Below are 19,410 nucleotides of genomic sequence, written 5' to 3'. Positions count from 1 at the left end.
AAGTGCTTCATATGTGAAACTGTATTAGGAGTCATCTGAAAATACTGAGGAAAAATAAAATATTGTGGAGGCAATATTGAGGCAAAACCCATCACTCGGATGCCTGGAAAAGGCAAGAGCACGCCTGCAGTCCAGGCAGTGAGGCTATAAAGAGGCTGTGTAAGGACACTGGTGATGACTAATACGTTGTCCTCTCTAGATGCAGACTTGTGTGGTTTGCAGCAAAACAAAATAGCACGTCAGCACAGGATACGGATGCATTTCCACAAGTCATGACAAAACAAGCTGGTTTGCCTTTACAATTCATTTATCAAAGCCGCGGGGGTCCCGGTCCCGGTCCGAGCCCCGTGGTTCCCGGCCCGGTCCGAGCCGCAAGGGTCACTATCCCGGGGTTCCCGGTCCCAGTCTAGGTCTCGAGCCCTAGTCCGGTGAGTCCCGGTCCGAGCCCGGGGGTCCTTGTCCCGCTCCCGGTCCCGAGCCGCAGGGGTCCCGGTCCTGGGGGTTGCGGTCCTGGTCCGAGCCGCAGGGGTCCCGGTCCCGGTCGTCCAAATCCCGAGCCATGGGTGTCCCGGTCCCAGTTCCAGTCCCGAGCTGCGGGGGTCCCGGTCCTGGTCCCGACCTCAGAGCCTCGTCCCGGTCACGGTCCCGAGCCGTGGGGGCGCCGGTCCCGGCGATCCCGGTCCCTGTCCCGGTCCCCAGCCGCGGGGGTCCCAGTCCCTGTCCCAAGCCGCGGGGGTCCTGGTCCCGGTCATCCCGGTCCCGGCGGTCCTGGTTTCAGGCCCGGCCTGAGCTACGGGGGCGCCTGTCCTGGCTGTCCCGGTCCCTGTCCCGGTCCGAGCCGCGGGGGTCCCGGGCCCAGACATCTCGGTCCAGGTCCCGAGCCGCGGGGGCGCCAGACCCGGCTGTCCCGGTCCCTGTCCCTATCCGAGCCGCGGGGGTCCTGGTGGTCCTGGTTTCGGAACCAGCCTGAGCCGCGGGGGGTGCCGGTCCCGGACCCGGTCCCGAGCCGCATGGGTCACGGTTCCGGGGGTCCCGGTCCAGGTCACAAGCCGCAGGGGTCCCGGCCACGGGGGTTTCGGTCCCGGTTCGAGCCGTCAGCCGCAGGGGTCACGGTCCCAGGGCTCCAGGTCTTGGTCTCGCTGCGAGACGCAGAGGGTCCTGAGCCGCAGGGGGGTCCCAGTCCTGGTCCCTGATCCAAGCTGCGGGGGTCCCTGTTCCGGCCGTCCCAGTCCTGGTCCCCGTTCGAGCCGCGGGGGTCCCAGTCCTGGTCCCTGATCCAAGCCGTGGGGGTCCTGGCCCAGGGATCCCGGTCCTGGTCCCAAGCTGCGGGGGTCCTGGCCCCGGAGATCTTAGACCTGGTCCCGGTCCGAGCTGCGGGGGGTCCCGGTCCCGAGGGTCCCGGTGCCGGTCTCTAGCCGCGGGGGTCAAGGTCCCGGGGGTGCCGGTCCCAGTCTTGAACCGCTAGGGTCCGTTTCCCCGGGGTCCCGGTCCCGAGCCACGGGGGTCCGGGACCCGGTTCAGTCCTCAGCCGCCAGGGTCACGGGTCCCAGTGGTCCAAGTCCCAGTCCTGAGCTGCGAGAATCCCGGTCCCAGTCCCGGTCCCGGTCCCTGTCCGAACCGCGGGGGTCCCAGTCCCGGGGGTCCGGGTCCCGGTCTCGGTCCCCAGCTGCGGGGGTCCCGGTCCCGGGGTCTTGGCCCCAGTCCCGGTCTGAGCCGCGGGGATAACTGTCCCTGTCCCGGTCCCGAGCCGCGAGGGTCTCGGTCCCGGGTGTGGCGAATGAAGAGACGGGACGCCGCTTGATGCAAGCAAGTGTCCATTTATTAGTGATTTTCTTACAATTATATATGTTTCTACCTTCTACATATTACACACTGATTGGTTAAATCTTAAGCGTAAAAAACACTGATTGGTTAATATTTAAGGCACACCGTTAGAACAATAGGTACTTACTAGTTTATCTTGACATAGCAATAATTTCTATTCCAAGGTTAGGGAGTTTCTTTCTACGCGGCTTTCTTGATTACATATTGGCGCCATCCGTTCCCTTATCTGGCTACTTGTTTCTCTGTCCGTCTGGTTGCCTCCTCAACTGTGACGGCTCAGGGGTCTGCAGTTAGCTTGTTCCTTTGCTCCCAGGGCTTGTGCCCTACAAGTTCTAACAAGTCTCTGTTCATCAGGCTATCAGTACTTGGACTCTTGTCCTTGAGGCCTTGTCCTACATCTCCCCCTTCCTGTTGCACAAAAAGAACCCCTGAAATCGAACAAAAACAAGGCACAAGTAATAGAACAAATAAAAAAACAACTAAGACATATTATCAATGTCAAAATAACCCACTGTCTTTGTTCCGTACAATTTTACAATTTCCCCTTTTTGTTTTTGAACAGCTAGTACCAGGTTTGCCATGTTCTGCAGGGCCCTTGCAAACATGACAGCAACCAAGGTAATAGCAAACAAACAATACTGCCAATTGAGTGAATGGATGCCAAAAAAGGCTGAAATTTTCTCAGATTTTGTTAACATGTTGCTGCAATGGGGCGCCTAAAATCCACGCAGCACATACCATCAAAATCCTCACAGCCATGTCCTTGAACCAACAACAAAAAGCAGTGGCAATTTTGACTCACATTCTTAACTGCCTACCAAACAAGGTGATTTAACTCTTTAATGCTTTCCCTGCTGTTACTCTGGATAAGACAAGAACCGTGCGACACGTTCCCATCATAGCCTCCTACTACATTAGCATCTACAGAAAGACAATTATCGACATTCAAAGTGTAAACAGTATCAGCTTCTTTTGGATTAACATTATACATAGGTGGAAGGGCACACCAAACAAGAACTGGTTCAGTCAAAAAGTTCGAAACATCGCATGCCTTCTCTGAACATACCTCGGGGTCATTCCCTTCATTCCTTCTCTTTTTTTATGCAAAGAGAAACACTTTTACCATAACAGAGAAGCCCCTATTTACATCTCTGAGCCCGGACACAAACCGCAGCTGTATGCTCCACCAGGCTCAGGGCAGAAATCGTTCATGTAGTTACATAGCTATATATCTCTACAAGCATGCAGACACCTATTAGACACTAGATAACCATGTTTATCTTTCCTAGTCTCCTTCACAATACCCAGCTGTTCTCTCATCTCTTGTTAGGTCAAATATTCTCCAGCTTCCTCTCCTACATCTCTCTTCAGACATTCTCTATCCTCCTCTTTTTTGCTTGTTAATTGTGACAAGGCAAAGGGTGTGTGTAGCTGGGTGACCATGACCTGCTTTAAGTTACAATCAACTAAACACTGAATACAGAAGAAAAAAGCATGGGAGACATAAGGCAAACATCAATAAGGTGGTTAAAGATAATTATAACAAATCCTGTAATACTTTTGAGTCAGGGCCCAAAGTTTCCCAGCCGTGAGAAGAGACCAAAGGCCTCCCGCCCCTGGCTCTGCTGCAGATCTTTGTTTTAAGGCTTTTGAGTTTTGTATACTTTTGTGAATTAATTCACAGTGGTCACTCAGATTCACGTAACACATCCTATCAAAGTCTTCACACTTGTGTCCCTGTGCTAATAATAAAAATCAATAGCAACTCGGTTCTGTAGCAACATATGATGGACAGAATCAACATCTGTTAATAAGCCAGGAAAAAAAATAGTATTTGTAGTATTACTTTGTTTAGCAAGCTAGCAGCCTAATTTACTAAGCAAGTTAAGAGCGTGTACTATTCTTACAGAAGAGATTAGAGAAGCAAAAATCTGTTATGCTGCATTCCAGAACTCAGCCTGAGAATTACAGTCCGCTGTGAGTTCTGCGTTACAATCATTTGACACATGTTGGGGTTGCGATTGTGAAAGTTGCCCGTTTACAATTTTCATTGACATTATCACAGCTAGTTGTTTTAAAAGCAACCCTTGAGCTTCCTGATGTTCGACTTGTTGCAAAATATTCTGAAGCCAATCAATCAAGTTAGTATTAAAGTTAGTGACTCTCTAGGACCCTGCAAGACTGTGGCAAGACTCCCGCATCCTGACTGCCTTAATAGCCATCTCATTCATTTGCAAACAGCTGTCCCTGGGATACCTTGCCTGACTCACAGAATCAGCACAGTTAATTGCTCCAGCCAACTGCTCATAGTTAACAGCAATTCCCCGATTAAGGTTTTCAGTCAAGGCCACTACACATAGCTCACAAAAATCAGATAACCACATCATATACTGTATCAGTTAGTACCATACAAAGCAATGACTTCCAATCATGCAGTGTGAGTGTATAAGGCTCTGCCATCGCTTCAAGAAGGGACATAGCAAATGTATTATGAATCCTCCCTTCCCGCACTGCTTTGCTTAACTCTTTAACAGCCTCGTATTGCACAGGCTGCCACTCTGCAGGTTGATTTGTCTGACAAAATACTGAACATGCCATAGCGACTCCCAAAACCCATCACTGAAGTGTTTCCCACTTGCATTCCTGCCACCAATCCCTCAGACCCCCTTTCACCCTCCCCAAAAATACAATCAATGCATCAGGAGAGACAAGGGGGTGGGGGAAAGGTCTAGCTCCTTTTCCAGATCTACAGGACCTGGATCAAAAGGTTTATCAGTGTCAATAAAATCATTGTCCGAGTTGTCCTGTTCCCGTGCTTGGTCCTGTGTTGTGAGGGTCGCTGCAATCAGTGACAGAAGCTTTGGGGGCAGAGGAGGTGTGGACGGAATCGCCATCGCTGACAGTGTCTTGAGAAGAGTCGCGCTGTCGGTGGAATTTACAGCTTCCTCTGGTTTAGCACCGTTAGTAGAATTAGTCCACACTTGGCAAAGAGTGCGATGAGCGAGGGGAAGCATGTGGCCGACTCAATGTGAGTGATAGAGCAAGCTTCAATTTATTATGGCGCGATTATGTCTTATATACAGTTCCAGTTAATTATGCCTCCAAATCATCTGCTGATTGGCTAAGCTCTAAAGGATTACACTTTCATACATCCTCCTATTTGCAGTTTCTGCGGATAGCTAACTACATATATTTTTTTTTCTCTCTTATCTATGTGAATTCCTCAAAGTTATTTACAAGGTCAGCATAACCTTATCTCTCTTCCCTTATTAGCAAGCCTGGTAATTCTCCATTTTTAGCAAGCCTGGTAATTTTCCATTTCTAGCAAGTATGGTAATTTCTCGCTGCGGCCTAGCTTGGTTCACTCCAGACTTATGTCAAAAAGCTGTATCACACAGTCCTTCTATGGAACCGTGGCCGTTCTCTTTCGTCCATTCTGCAACAATTCCCCCTTTTTCTTTTTGGACAAGGAAAACTGGTCCAGTTACACGCTCAAATAATTTTTGAATACAAGAGAGAGCACAGCTTAAACATATAAATCCAATGATAACAATTATTACTATAAGCAACACACTTTGCAACAGTCTTTTTAACCAGCCTCCTATCCCAAGCCAGTTTGTTAAGCTTTCAAGGCCAAAAAATCCAACATCTTGTTGAATTTTTTGAGAATGTTCCATCAATTGTTTGATTTCTTTATGTATGGAGCTTGAATTATCTTCAAGGTCCATACAACACATGCCTTCAAAATCATCACAGCCATGTCCACGTGCTAATAGTAAAAAGTCAATGGCCATGCGGTTTTGCAAAACAGCATGTTGAGCAAAAGTTAAACTATCAGCTAGGTCTGATAAAACTCTGCTGGTGAGGTTGGCTTGTTTAACCACCCAACAAGACAGCTTTTCTAAATTTTTGTGGGCCCGAGCAGCGGCAGCACCTGGGATAAATAACGAAGCAAAAAATACCTCCCATTTGTTCCAAAGTTGAACGTTATCATCACAGGTGTTACCAAGGATCTGGGAAGTGTCTCTTCTCCATCTCACTGGATTTGATTTGTTAGGATGAATATGTGGTAAGGCTAAACTCAGACGACCGATGGTACATGGACCACCTACAGGCATTGAGGGTATTCCATTCCATGCTCTATTACCACAAATAAAAAACAAACCAGGGGGTAATTTCCTAGGATATAATACTCCAGGTGCAGGATTAGACAGATTTCGACTGGTATGGTTACACCAAACACTCCGATTAAACTGATTCTTAATTGGATATACGGGAGTGATAGCAGGTGTACTACAAGGCATGTTAGAGGCTTCACCAGCACAAGGGTACCGGGAAGAATTCAAATATACACAATAACAGGCATTTAGTGAATCGACTAGTTCGATTTCTTGAGGGCTAGGACCAATAGGGAGTTTGTCATCTCAGTTATCAAATTTTTCAAAAAAGCTGCTCATATCATTACCTCGAGCCAATATGGTAACTTTTGGCATCTGGTTAAGAGACTGGTTAAGGGTGATCCAATCTGAGTCATTTAACGGCACACCTACTAAACAAGTTAAAAAGGGTACGCTAGGGGTTGACAAACTTGCACAAAACGTGGTTGTGTTAATAGCTCTACTTAAAGTTACCCATACATTTTCTCGCAAATCAAACAATGATTTAGGCACAAAAGCTACAACTACGACAACAAAATTAATTAACACAACAATTCTCAACATTATGCTTAAAATATAGCTAAAACAATATTAATAAATCAATCACAAGTTGACATTGGTTACTGGAGCATCAGTCACTGCTGCTTTGGTCCATTTTGCTGGGATCCACTGCGGCCCTGTGGGGGTAAGTACACACATATAACCTCTTCCAGCATACTTTACTTCTGCTGGCCCTTTCCACAAACCAGTTGAAGGATCCCTGTACATAACAAACATTGGAACATCATCTTTACATGTTTTAAGATACCCATGTAACCATGCAGGTGATTCTTGCTGTTCTGCAAATATACATAGATGATTCAACACAAAAAGAACTTTAGCAAGTCTCTCTTGTACATCTGTAATCTTCTCAAACTTTTGTAAATATTGCTTTAATGTCTGATGTGTTCTTTCAGTGATTGCTTGTCCCGTGGGAGAGTGAGAAATACCTGTAATATGTCGCACTCCCCATGCTTGACAAAAACGTCTCATTTTTTCACTGACATAAGCAGGGCCATTATCAGTCTTTATTGTCTGTGGCACCCCCATGACAGCAAAACAACTTGTTAAATGCCTTATTACATGGAGTGCTCGTTCCCCTGTTTGTGCTGTAGCCCATACAAATTTACTGTATGTATCAATTGTAACGTGTACATATTTTAATCTGCCAAATTCAGCAACGTGAGTGACATCCATTTGCCACAACTCTCTGGCTTTAAGTCCTCTGGGGTTCACTCCGATACCTAGTCCCGGTCCATGATGACTGCATGTAGGACAAGCTCGTACAATTCCTCTAGCTTCTTCCATTGTAATGTCAAATTGTCGATGCAGTCCCCGCGCGTTTTGGTGAAATGTGTTGTGTGATTCTTGTGCTTTAACAAACTCGCTTAGTGGAGCTGCTACAGACACGAGCTGGTCAGCGCGCACATTCCCTTCCCCCAAACCTTCAGACCATTTATGACTTCTAATATGTATAACGCAGTAGGGTTACGTGCGCTGCTGTATCGCTGACAACAGTTGCCTAAGGAGTTCAAACAGCCGTTGACTTTGCACTTCTTTAAGGCGAGCATCTTCAATTCGGCTTACGATTCCAGCAACATACATCGAGTCCGTTACAATGTTTAACCTCGCATGTATCCATTGGGTACATACCCATACAACAGCAGCTAGCTCTAAAGTTTGTAACGAATCTCCTGCTTTCGCAGGAAGGATTTGGTGGTGCCATTGATTGTTCTCGTGCCATGCTGCTGCTGCTTTTCTTGAGCGTTTCCCTGCATCCGTATAAACTGTGATAGCATCCGCTAAGGGTCGCTCACTTCGTTTCGGACGCTTTAACCAGTCATAATTACTAATCCATTTTAATATAGGTGCTTTTAAAGGCTCAACTTTAATCTCCAGAGCTTCACTTAATAAACTTAACTGTAAAGCTGATGAATTCTGCAACCACCACTCCAAGTCTTCTCTGCGTATTGGTAGATACACGACATTTGGCTCCATTCCGGTAATTTGTAAAATTCGCGTTCTTCCTTTTCGAATGATTTCTGCCAATTTTTGCGTTTTTTCTTGGATGGTAGTCTTTGGTTGCATTTTGGTAAAGATCCACTCTAATACTCTCACAGTCTCCCCCTTTTTCTGTTTGCACCGTGTAAGTGCACCAGTAAAGTGTGAGGGACCATTTAACACAGTGAGGTCTACAGGAAGATTAGCGTCAATTCGATCTACTGCACGCTCTACAACCCGCTCACTGAGTTGTTGAATCATAACTTGTTGATCCTTAGAAACAATAACAGGATTAGATGGATCTGTTCCTTTTAATAAAGGTCGTAACACGTCTAGTTCATCATTGGTGATGCCTGCTACTGGGCGTAGCCATTGGAGGTCACCCAATAACTTTTGAGCATCATTGAGGTTATGCAGATCTTTACAAATGGTTAATTTTTGTGGACTCACTTGTGACTGAGTAATATTCCAGCCAAGATATTTCCATGCGGGTGAACGCTGGACCTTTTCAGTTGCTATGACGAGATTTTGCGTCTCTAACTGTCACTGTAAAAAGGTCTCCTGTTGTTCAGTGAAAGGCTGTTTTTGAGCAAATAGAATATCATCCATATAATGGTAAATAATAACATGAGGCCATGCTTTTCGAATAGGTTGGAGAGCAGCATCAACAAATAGCTGACACAGGGTAGGGCTATTTTTCATGCCTTGTGGTAACACAGTCCATTCAAATCGCTGGTCAGGTCCCTCTCTGTTAACCGATGGCAATGTAAATGCAAATCGTTGAGTGTCATTGGGGTGTAGCTGAATTGTAAAAAAGCAGTCTTTTAAGTCAATTATTAATAAATGCCATTCGGTGGGCAACATAGCAGGATTAGGAAGACCCGGTTGTAAGGCTCCCATTGCTTGCCTTTGTTGATTCACTGCTCGTAGATCATGTAAAAGCCGATATTTTCCTGATTTTTTCTGGATTACAAATATCGGTGTATTCCAAGGACTGGTTGACGGTTTAAGATGACCTTGTGTTAACTGGTGTTGAACTAGCAAATGTGCTTGTTGCAGACTTTCCTTTTTCAACGGCCACTGTCTGATCCAAACAGGCTCTTCTGTTAGCCATTTCATGGAATCGGGAAAGTCCAATTGACAGTGACCGTTCCTAAAAAGGTGAATTTGTAGTAAGTAGTACTCCTAATTGATTCAACACATCTCTTCCGATGAGTACATTCACTCCACTAGGTAAGGGCATAACAGTAACATGTAGTATCGCTGTTTTTCCACCTATGATGATTTGTATTCTTTGTTGACTGCGCTGAACAGGCGCTATTCCCCCTACTCGATCAACTCCTCCAGGGACGTGTTGCAGTGGCAAATAAGAAGGCCACTGACCACGTGCGATGATTGTGATATCGGCACCAGTGTCCAAAAGTGCTGTCATGTGTTTTTTATCAGTCCCATGTACAAGAATAATTTGGGCGAGTGGTCGTCGGTTCATAGGTACAGTCAACATCGCTAAGCCTCCTGTGGATGCAAAACCATCTGTCCCACGATCGTGACTGGAGACTGCAGACATTTGGTGAGTTAAGTGTTGGAGTGGTATTGAGCAATGCGACTACCTTTAGGAATATATATAGGTAGAAAACTTGTTTGAACAATTATAAAAATTTCTCCTTTATAGTCACAATCAATAAGTCCTGGTAAAACAAAGAGTCCCTTGAGGCCACTGGAAGAACGACCCAGCAGCAAAGCTCCATGAGGTTGTCCGTTTATCATTATAGGTCCTTTGATTCCTGTGGCAACTTTCTGTGGACGATTATCAAGTAGAGTAATGTCTATTGCTGTTGCCAGATCCAATCCGAGGCTCCCTCGGGTTGCTGGTCGTAAATTTGTGGCTGGTTGAAGGCGGGAGGTGTTGGTTGTTGGTTGGGGATCTGGCTGGGGACAGTCATCGGCATGCAGGTTGCTGGAGCCGCTATTGGGGTCGGTGCGCCGCGACTCCTGGCGCTCCACTTCCCGTTTCCCGAACGCCGGCAAGCTGCAGTGTTATGATTATTTATTTGACAGTTTTGGCACCATACTTGGCGTTCTCGACACTGCCAGTGCGTATGACCCGAACGTCCACAACGAAAACATATATAGTCCCTTCGATGGTGTATTCTGTCTCGACGTTCATCCGGAGGTTTCAGTGGAGCGAGGGCTGCAAATGCTTGCTGCTGAGCCTTAACTAAATTGTCCCCTTCCTCTCTAAGCGCCTCAACTAACAGAGCTTGGGGTCCTACAGGAACTCTGCTCATTCGCTCTAACATGGTTTCAATAGAGGCATCCAGAGGAAGAGTAACTAAAATGCCTTTTGTATAAGAGTTACAATTTTCCAGCAAACATTGTCTTAACAAAGGTCCTTTCATAAAGTCAGCCATATCTGCACGATTAATAGCATCTGTAACCCTATCTACAAAAGAGGCAAAAGATTCATCCCTTCCTTGTTTGACTGACATATATGAGGGCGTAGCTGGTGTAGTTTTTAAACGATCATTCGGTGCACGAGGCATATGTACAGACAGTTCACAAACTTTCTGCCAATGGGCTTGCCATAACAACTGTTGTGATTGTTTCAAAATGAGTCTCATTATTAATGTCTTCTGGACAAAGCATTCCGCTACTCCAAAAATAGTTTAACATTTGCCTTGCAGGTTCGCCATGTAAACCTGACTCATTAACTGTACTCCGTAACTGATTTAATATTTTCCAAAGTATAATGTTCTCCTGTCATTACTCCTGCATTATCAACAGTGTAAATTACTGGATAGGCTTGATGATTAATTTGAGCTACGACATCAAAGTCTTTTTGTTCCATCGCTTCTCGGACTATTTTGTCCCAACCTACTCGAATTAGTCGTGGCTGCGGGTGAAGGCAAGGCGGTTTAAAAGTTTTATTAGCTGAATCAGTTTTTAACTTCCCATCGTCTGCCCCCTCATTTTTGTCACTTGTCTCCTCCTCAGTTTCACTTTCTTGTGATTCTCCCTGCACATCCTCTTGAGGTGGTGCCGAGGGACAAGCTTTTTCTTCCGGAGGAGGAGGGGGAGGAGGATGGTCTGAGGGTCGGCGAACAACAGGAACAGGGATTCCCGAGGCGGGGGGGGTAGAATAATCACCTCCTGCCGTAAGACACCCAGCAGCCGGGTCAGACCGTTCGAGTCGGCTGGAAGCAGCTGCTGCCATTTGTTTTTCAACTTTATATCTTTTTAAACAATTAATAACTTCTCTCCAAGGTTTCATTAATTTCTTAGCAGCTTTATCATCATCAATTACTGAATCCCATAAACAATCCCCATAATTACGCCATTCTTCTACTTCAAACATATGCTCAGGATCTGCAAAATATGCTTTTGCTCTACCTAATGCAATTAACGCGGCCAGATCTTTTAAAAGGCCTACTCCCCGCTTTTCTAAAAAGCATTGTAAAAGAGCGAGTGCTACCTCTTTTTCCATAGCGCGCTTTAAACAGTTCTTTTCCTTGATTAAGATGCAGCCTTTTCCCTGGGTAGTCACTCACGGACGGCGAACCTTTCCTTGATTAACGTTTGTTCAAGCACGGATCGGGTACGATGCCAGCATCAGTCGATCTTTGCTCCCTGGTCGCTGCTACCAGTGCTTCTCCGTCCTCGCTGTCCGGTGAAGAACAGGGATTGGGGGTCCCTGTTCGGGCGCCACTTGCGACGAGCGAGGGGAAACATGCGGCTGACTCAATGTGAGTGATAGAGCAAGCTTCAATTTATTACGGCGCGATTATGTCTTATATAGAGTTCCAGTTAATTATGCCTCCAAATCATCTGCTGATTGGCTAAGCTCTAAAGGATTACACTTTCATACGTCCTCCTATTTGCAGTTTCTGCGGATAGCTAACTACATATATTTTTTTTTCTCTCTTATCTATGTGAATTCCTCAAAGTTATTTACAAGGTCAGCATAACCTTATCTCTCTTCCCTTATTAGCAAGCCTGGTAATTCTCCATTTTTAGCAAGCCTGGTAATTTTCCATTTCTAGCAAGTCTGGTAATTTCTCGCTGCGGCCTAGCTTGGTTCACTCCAGACTTAAGTCAAAAAGCTGTATCACACAGTCCTTCTATGGAACCGTGGCCGTTCTCTTTCGTCCATTCTGCAACAAAAGAGTAGTCAGAATTTGCCACCAAGGTGCTAAATGCATTCCCGACACGGAGTTCCCCTCTGCGGCAGCATCATACAATTGTCTGCTGACCGCTTTAATTTCTTTCAAAGTCTCTAAAGTTTCTTGACTGCTCGCCTGTCTCAATGAGTACAGGTTTCTAAAGCTTCTTAAAATTTCTGCAAATATTTAAAATCTCTAAGGTTTCTTGGCTGCTCACCTGTCTCGATGCATACAGCCGTTATCCTCGGGGTTTAGGTTGTCCGCCTGGTCCAGACAGCAAGACGATCCTTCAGCCAAGCCGTCTCCTCCGGAACGCAGCCCTATTCCACGAGCTGTCTTTTTTCCGTCCTTATTCTTCCAAGGCTTCGGAACACCACCATAGGGGTCACCATTTGAGGAGACTGAGGCACGGACTCCCTGATCTGACTAGAAGACCCTTTATGAGTCCATATACGTCTCTTTCTGGGGACGAACCCTGATTCCCCGTTACAGATTTCCCACAGCTCACCTCTCAACTCCGGAGGGATTTATGGCCAGCCGGCTCCTGCTTCCTTTCAGCAGATCATTCAAAGTTCTGTGGGATTCGCTGCATGTCGCTCAGATAGGCGATTCGAGAGCCCTTCACGTTAGATCCTTAAACGTATCACGTCGGGGTCACCAATATGCGGCGAATGAAGAGATGCAAACAAGTGTCCATTTATTAGTGATTTTCTCACAATTATATATGTTTCTACCTTCTACATATTACACACTGATTGGTTAAATCTTAAGCGTAAAAAACACTGATTGGTTAATATTTAAGGCACACCGTTAGAACAATAGGTACTTACTAGTTTATCTTGACATAGCAATAATTTCTATTCCAAGGTTAGGGAGTTTCTTTCTACGCGGCTTTCTTGATTACATATTGGCGCCATCCGTTCCCTTATCTGGCTACTTGTTTCTCTGTCCGTCTGGTTGCCTCCTCAACTGTGACGGCTCAGGGGTCTGCAGTTAGCTTGTTCCTTTGCTCCCAGGGCTTGTGCCCTACAAGTTCTAACAAGTCTCTGTTCATCAGGCTATCAGTACTTGGACTCTTGTCCTTGAGGCCTTGTCCTACACCCAGGAGTCCCGGTCCCGGTCCCTGGTCCGAGCTGCAGGGTTTCCGATCCCGGGAGTCTTGGTCCCTGTTCCGGTCCCAAGCCGCGAGCTTCACGGTCCGGGGGGTCCTTGTCCCGGTCCAGGTCCCGAGCCGCGGGGGTTCCGGTCCTTGGGGTCCCGGTCCAGGTCCCGAGCAGCAGGGGTCCCGGTCCGCGGGGTCTGGAGGTCCCTCTTCTGAGCCACGGGGGTCCCAGTCCTCGGGGTCCCCGTCCCAGCCCGAGCCGCAGGGGTCCTGGGCCCAGCCATCTCGGTCCCGGTCCTGAGCCGTAGGGGTGCCAGTCCCGGCTGTCCCGATCGTCTCCATCCCGGTCCGAGCAGCAGGAGTCCTGGTCCGCAGCCGCGGTGGACACGGCCCCTGTCATCCCGGTCCCAGCGGTCCTGGTTTTGGGCCCGGCCTGAGCCACGGGGGTCCCGGTCCCGGGAGTCGCTGTCCCGGTCCCTGGTCCGAGCCGCGGTATTTCCGGTCACCGGGAGTCTCTGTTCCAGGACCGAGCCGCGGGGGTCTCGGTTCCGTGGGTCCTGGTCTCGGTCCCTAGCTGCGAGCGTCACCGTCCTGGTGGTCCCTGTCCCGGTCCCGAGCTGTAGGGGTCCCGAGACCCGGGGTCCGGGTCGTGGTCCCGAGCTGCGGGGGTCCCGAGCCCCGGAGGTCTTAGTTCCTGGTCCTGGTCCGAGCTGCGGGGGTCCCGGTCCCGAGGGTCCCGGTGCCGGTCTGTAGCCGTGGGCGTCAAGGTCCTGGAGGTGCCGGTCCCGGTCTCGAACCGCTAGGGTCCGTGTCCCCGGGGTCCCAGTCCCGAGCTGCGGGGTTCCGGGGCCCAGTTCGGTCCCGAGCTGCGAGGCTCACGTGTCCCAGTGGTCCAAGTCCCAGTCCTGAGCTGCGAGAATCCCAGTCCCGGTCCGAGCCGCGGGGGTCCCAGTCCCGGGGTCCGGGTCCCGGTCTCGGTCCCCAGCCGCGCGGGTCCCGTTCGCGGTCCCGAGCCACGGGGGTCCCAGTCCCCTGGGTCCCGGTCCCGGTCCCGAGCCACGTGGGTCCCGGTCGCGGTCCCGAGCCGCGGGGGTCCTGGTCCCTGGGGTCTAGGTCCCGGGCGGGTGCAGTACCCACCTTTGGTCAGGAGGTGGCAGCAGGTCCCCACCAGCCCTGTGCTGAGCACCGGCCGGGCGAGCACTGGGCCGGGTCTCAGCCCAGTTTACACCACCGGGCCCCGGGAGCGCTCGCTGCGGCTGCGGGGTTCCCTGCGCTCTGCCCTTTGCCCACTCGCAGCCCGGCATTCACACTCATTGCCTCCGTATGCAAAAGCATTTCAGTCCTTTGCGTATGATGCGCTCTGTTTCGCTGTGGGAAACGGGTGCATTTGCTCTGTTTACATTTGGAAGCAGCTGTTACTAAGAGCACGTTTAAATTAATTTTTCAAAAATAGCAGAGACTTTGCAAAACTGCACTTTCTGAGTAGGGAAAACAAGTGGTGTAAATATGTGGCTTAGGAAAAGCTCACACTAGGTTTCCCCTTGCACAACTAAGCATTAACGAGCACTTGTGTTCATAGCCCCTCCCTGTGATGGGAAAGACAGTTGTTACCTCAAGAATTCCTTCGAGTCTCATTGCGCGGTGAAGTTGTGCATGGGGTGTGCCTTGGAACAGTTTGGCTCCTGCTGTTCCCCATCTCAGCCCAGAAAGCAGGTAGAACACCTTTTATGGCGAATTTCTAATGCCTACCATAGTAACGTAAAAAGGACCAACAGAATTCCTTTCTGGCACCTTCCCCGGTGGAGTTGTGCATGGGGTGTGTTTGGAACTTTTTGTCTCCAGCCGAGGCCAAAATTCAGCGGTTCCCCATCTCTAGCCCAGAAAACAGTTAGAACAACTTTTGTGGTGCCTTTCAGCCGCGTACCGGAGCAATGTAAAAACTACCAAAAGAACTCCTGTCTGGCACCTTCCGCCGTGGAGTTGTGCATGGGATGTCTTTGGAACATTTTGTCTCCAGCCGAGGCCAAAATTCAGCGGTTTCCCATCTCTAGCCCAGAAAGCTGGTAGAACAACTTTTGTGGTGCCTTTCAGCTGCCTACAGAAGCAATTTAAAAACTACCAACAAAACTCCTGTCTGGCACCTTCCCCGGTGGAGTTGTGCATGCGGTGTTTTTGGAACTTTTTGTCGCCAGCCGAGTCCAAAATTCATGGATTCCCCATCTCAGTCCAGAAAGCCTGTAGAACAACTTTTGTGGTGCCTTTCAGCCGCGTACCGGAGCAATGTAAAAACTACCCGAAGAACTCCTGTCTGGCACCTTTCGCCGTGGAGTTGTGCATGGGATGTCTTTGGAACTTTTTGTCTCCAGCCGAGGCCAAAATTCAGCGGTTCCCCATCTCTAGCCCAGAAAGCAGGTAGAAAAACTTTTGTGGTGCCTTTCAGATGCCTACCAGAGCAATGTAAGAAATACTAAATAATTCCTTTCTGGCACCTTCCCACGTGAAGTTGTGCATGGGCTGTGTTTGGAACATTTTGTCGCCAGCCGAGTCCTAAATTCATGGATTCCCCACCTCAGCCCAGAAAGCAGGTAGAACAAGTTTTGTGGTGCCTTTCAGATGCCTACCAGAGCAATGTAAGAAATACTAAATTATTCCTTTCTGGCACCTTCTCTAGTGGAGTTGTGCATGGGCTGTGTTTGGAACTTTTTGTCGCCAGCCGAGTCCAAAATTCATGGATTCCCCATCTCAGTCCAGAAAGCCTGTAGAACAACTTTTGTGGTGCCTTTCAGCCGCGTACCGGAGCAATGTAAAAACTACCCGAAGAACTCCTGTCTGGCACCTTTCGCCGTGGAGTTGTGCATGGGATGTCTTTGGAACTTTTTGTCTCCAGCCGAGGCCAAAATTCAGCGGTTCCCCATCTCTAGCCCAGAAAGCAGGTAGAAAAACTTTTGTGGTGCCTTTCAGATGCCTACCAGAGCAATGTAAGAAATACTAAATAATTCCTTTCTGGCACCTTCTCTAGTGGAGGTGTGCATGGGCTGTGTTTGGTACATTTTGTCGCCAGCCGAGTCCTAAATTCATGGATTCCCCACCTCAGCCCAGAAAGCAGGTAAAACAAGTTTTATGCTGCCTTTCTGCTGCCTACCGGGGTAGTGTAAAAACTACCAACAGAACTCCTTTCTGGCACCTTCCCACGTGAAGTTGTGCATGGGGTGTGTTTGGGACATTCTGTCACCAGCCGACTCCAAAATTCAGCATTTCCTAACCACATCCCAGAAATCAGGTAGAACAACTTTTGTGGTGCCTTTCAGCTGCCTCCAGAAGCAATTTAACAACTACAAACAGAAGTCGTCTCTGGCGCCTTCCCCGGTGGAGTTGTGCATGGGATGTGTTTGGAACTTTTTGCCACCATCCGAGGCCAAAGGTCAGCGGATCCCCATCTCAGCCCAGAAAGCAGGTACAACAAATTTTTTGGTGCCTGTCAGATGCCTACCAGAGCAATGTAAGAAATACCAAAAAATTCCTCTCTGGCACCTTCCCACGTGAAGTTGTGCATGGGGTGTTTTTGGGACATTCTGTCACCAGCCGACTCCACAATTCAGCATTTCCTAATCACATCCCAGAAATCAGGTAGAACAACTTTTGTGGCGAATTTCTAATGCCTACCATAGTAACGTAAAAACGACCAACATAACTCCTGTCTGGCTCCTTCCCCGGTGGAGTTGTGCATGGGGTGTGTTTGGAACATTTTGTCACCAGCCGAGTCCAAAATTCAGCGCTTCCCCACCTCAGCCCAGAAAGCAGGTAGAACAAGTTTTGTGGTGTCTTTCAGCTTCCTACCAGGGTAGTGTAAAAACTACCAAAAGAACTCCTTTCTGGCACCTTCCCACGTGAAGTTGTGAATGGGATGTGTTTGGAACTTTTTGACACCAGACGAGTCCGAAATCAGCATTTCCTAATCACATCCCAGAAATCAGGTAGAACAACTTTTGTGGTGCCTTTCAGATGCCTCCAGAAGCATTTTAAAAACTACCAACAGAAGTCATTTCTGGCACCTTCCCCGGTGGAGTTGTGCATGGGGTGTGTTTGGAACTTTTTGTACACCAGCCGAGACCAAAATTCAGCTGTTCCCCATCTCTAGCCCAGAAAACAGTTAGAACAACTTTTGTGGTGCCTTTCAGCCGCGTACCGGAGCAATGTAAAAACTACCAAAAGAACTCCTGTCTGGCACCTTCCGCCGTGGAGTTGTGCATGGGATGTCTTTGGAACATTTTGTCTCCAGCCGAGGCCAAAATTCAGCTGTTTCCCATCTCTAGGCCAGAAAGCAGGTAGAACAACTTTTGTGGTGCCTTTCAGCTGCCTACAGAAGCAATTTAAAAACTACCAACAAAACTCCTGTCTGGCACCTTCCCCGGTGGAGTTGTGCATGCGGTGTTTTTGGAACTTTTTGCCACCAGCCGAGGCCAAAATTCAGCGGTTCCCCATCTCTAGCCCAGAAAGCAGGTAGAAAAACTTTTGTGGTGCCTTTCAGATGCCTACCAGAGCAATGTAAGAAATACTAAATAATTCCTTTCTGGCACCTTCTCTAGTGGAGGTGTGCATGGGCTGTGTTTGGTACATTTTGTCGCCAGCCGAGTCCTAAATTCATGGATTCCCCACCTCAGCCCAGAAAGCAGGTAAAACAAGTTTTATGCTGCCTTTCTGCTGCCTACCGGGGTAGTGTAAAAACTACCAACAGAACTCCTTTCTGGCACCTTCCCACGTGAAGTTGTGCATGGGGTGTGTTTGGGACATTCTGTCACCAGCCGACTCCAAAATTCAGCATTTCCTAACCACATCCCAGAAATCAGGTAGAACAACTTTTGTGGTGCCTTTCAGCTGCCTCCAGAAGCAATTTAACAACTACAAACAGAAGTCGTCTCTGGCGCCTTCCCCGGTGGAGTTGTGCATGGGATGTGTTTGGAACTTTTTGCCACCATCCGAGGCCAAAGGTCAGCGGATCCCCATCTCAGCCCAGAAAGCAGGTACAACAAATTTTTTGGTGCCTGTCAGATGCCTACCAGAGCAATGTAAGAAATACCAAAAAATTCCTCTCTGGCACCTTCCCACGTGAAGTTGTGCATGGGGTGTTTTTGGGACATTCTGTCACCAGCCGACTCCACAATTCAGCATTTCCTAATCACATCCCAGAAATCAGGTAGAACAACTTTTGTGGCGAATTTCTAATGCCTACCATAGTAACGTAAAAACGACCAACATAACTCCTGTCTGGCTCCTTCCCCGGTGGAGTTGTGCATGGGGTGTGTTTGGAACATTTTGTCACCAGCCGAGTCCAAAATTCAGCGCTTCCCCACCTCAGCCCAGAAAGCAGGTAGAACAAGTTTTGTGGTGTCTTTCAGCTTCCTACCAGGGTAGTGTAAAAACTACCAAAAGAACTCCTTTCTGGCACCTTCCCACGTGAAGTTGTGAATGGGATGTGTTTGGAACTTTTTGACACCAGACGAGTCCGAAATCAGCATTTCCTAATCACATCCCAGAAATCAGGTAGAACAACTTTTGTGGTGCCTTTCAGATGCCTCCAGAAGCATTTTAAAAACTACCAACAGAAGTCATTTCTGGCACCTTCCCCGGTGGAGTTGTGCATGGGGTGTGTTTGGAACTTTTTGTACACCAGCCGAGACCAAAATTCAGCTGTTCCCCATCTCTAGCCCAGAAAACAGTTAGAACAACTTTTGTGGTGCCTTTCAGCCGCGTACCGGAGCAATGTAAAAACTACCAAAAGAACTCCTGTCTGGCACCTTCCGCCGTGGAGTTGTGCATGGGATGTCTTTGGAACATTTTGTCTCCAGCCGAGGCCAAAATTCAGCTGTTTCCCATCTCTAGGCCAGAAAGCAGGTAGAACAACTTTTGTGGTGCCTTTCAGCTGCCTACAGAAGCAATTTAAAAACTACCAACAAAACTCCTGTCTGGCACCTTCCCCGGTGGAGTTGTGCATGCGGTGTTTTTGGAACTTTTTGCCACCAGCCGAGGCCAAAATTCAGCGGTTTCCCATCTCTAGCCCAGAAAGCAGGTAGAACAACTTTTGTGGTGCCTTTCAGATGCCTACCAGAGCAATGTAAGAAATACTAAA

Source organism: Falco peregrinus, chromosome 3 (genome assembly GCF_023634155.1).
Source record: "Falco peregrinus isolate bFalPer1 chromosome 3, bFalPer1.pri, whole genome shotgun sequence".
NCBI classification, from domain to species: domain Eukaryota; kingdom Metazoa; phylum Chordata; class Aves; order Falconiformes; family Falconidae; genus Falco; species Falco peregrinus.
This window is presented reverse-complemented; position numbering follows the sequence as displayed.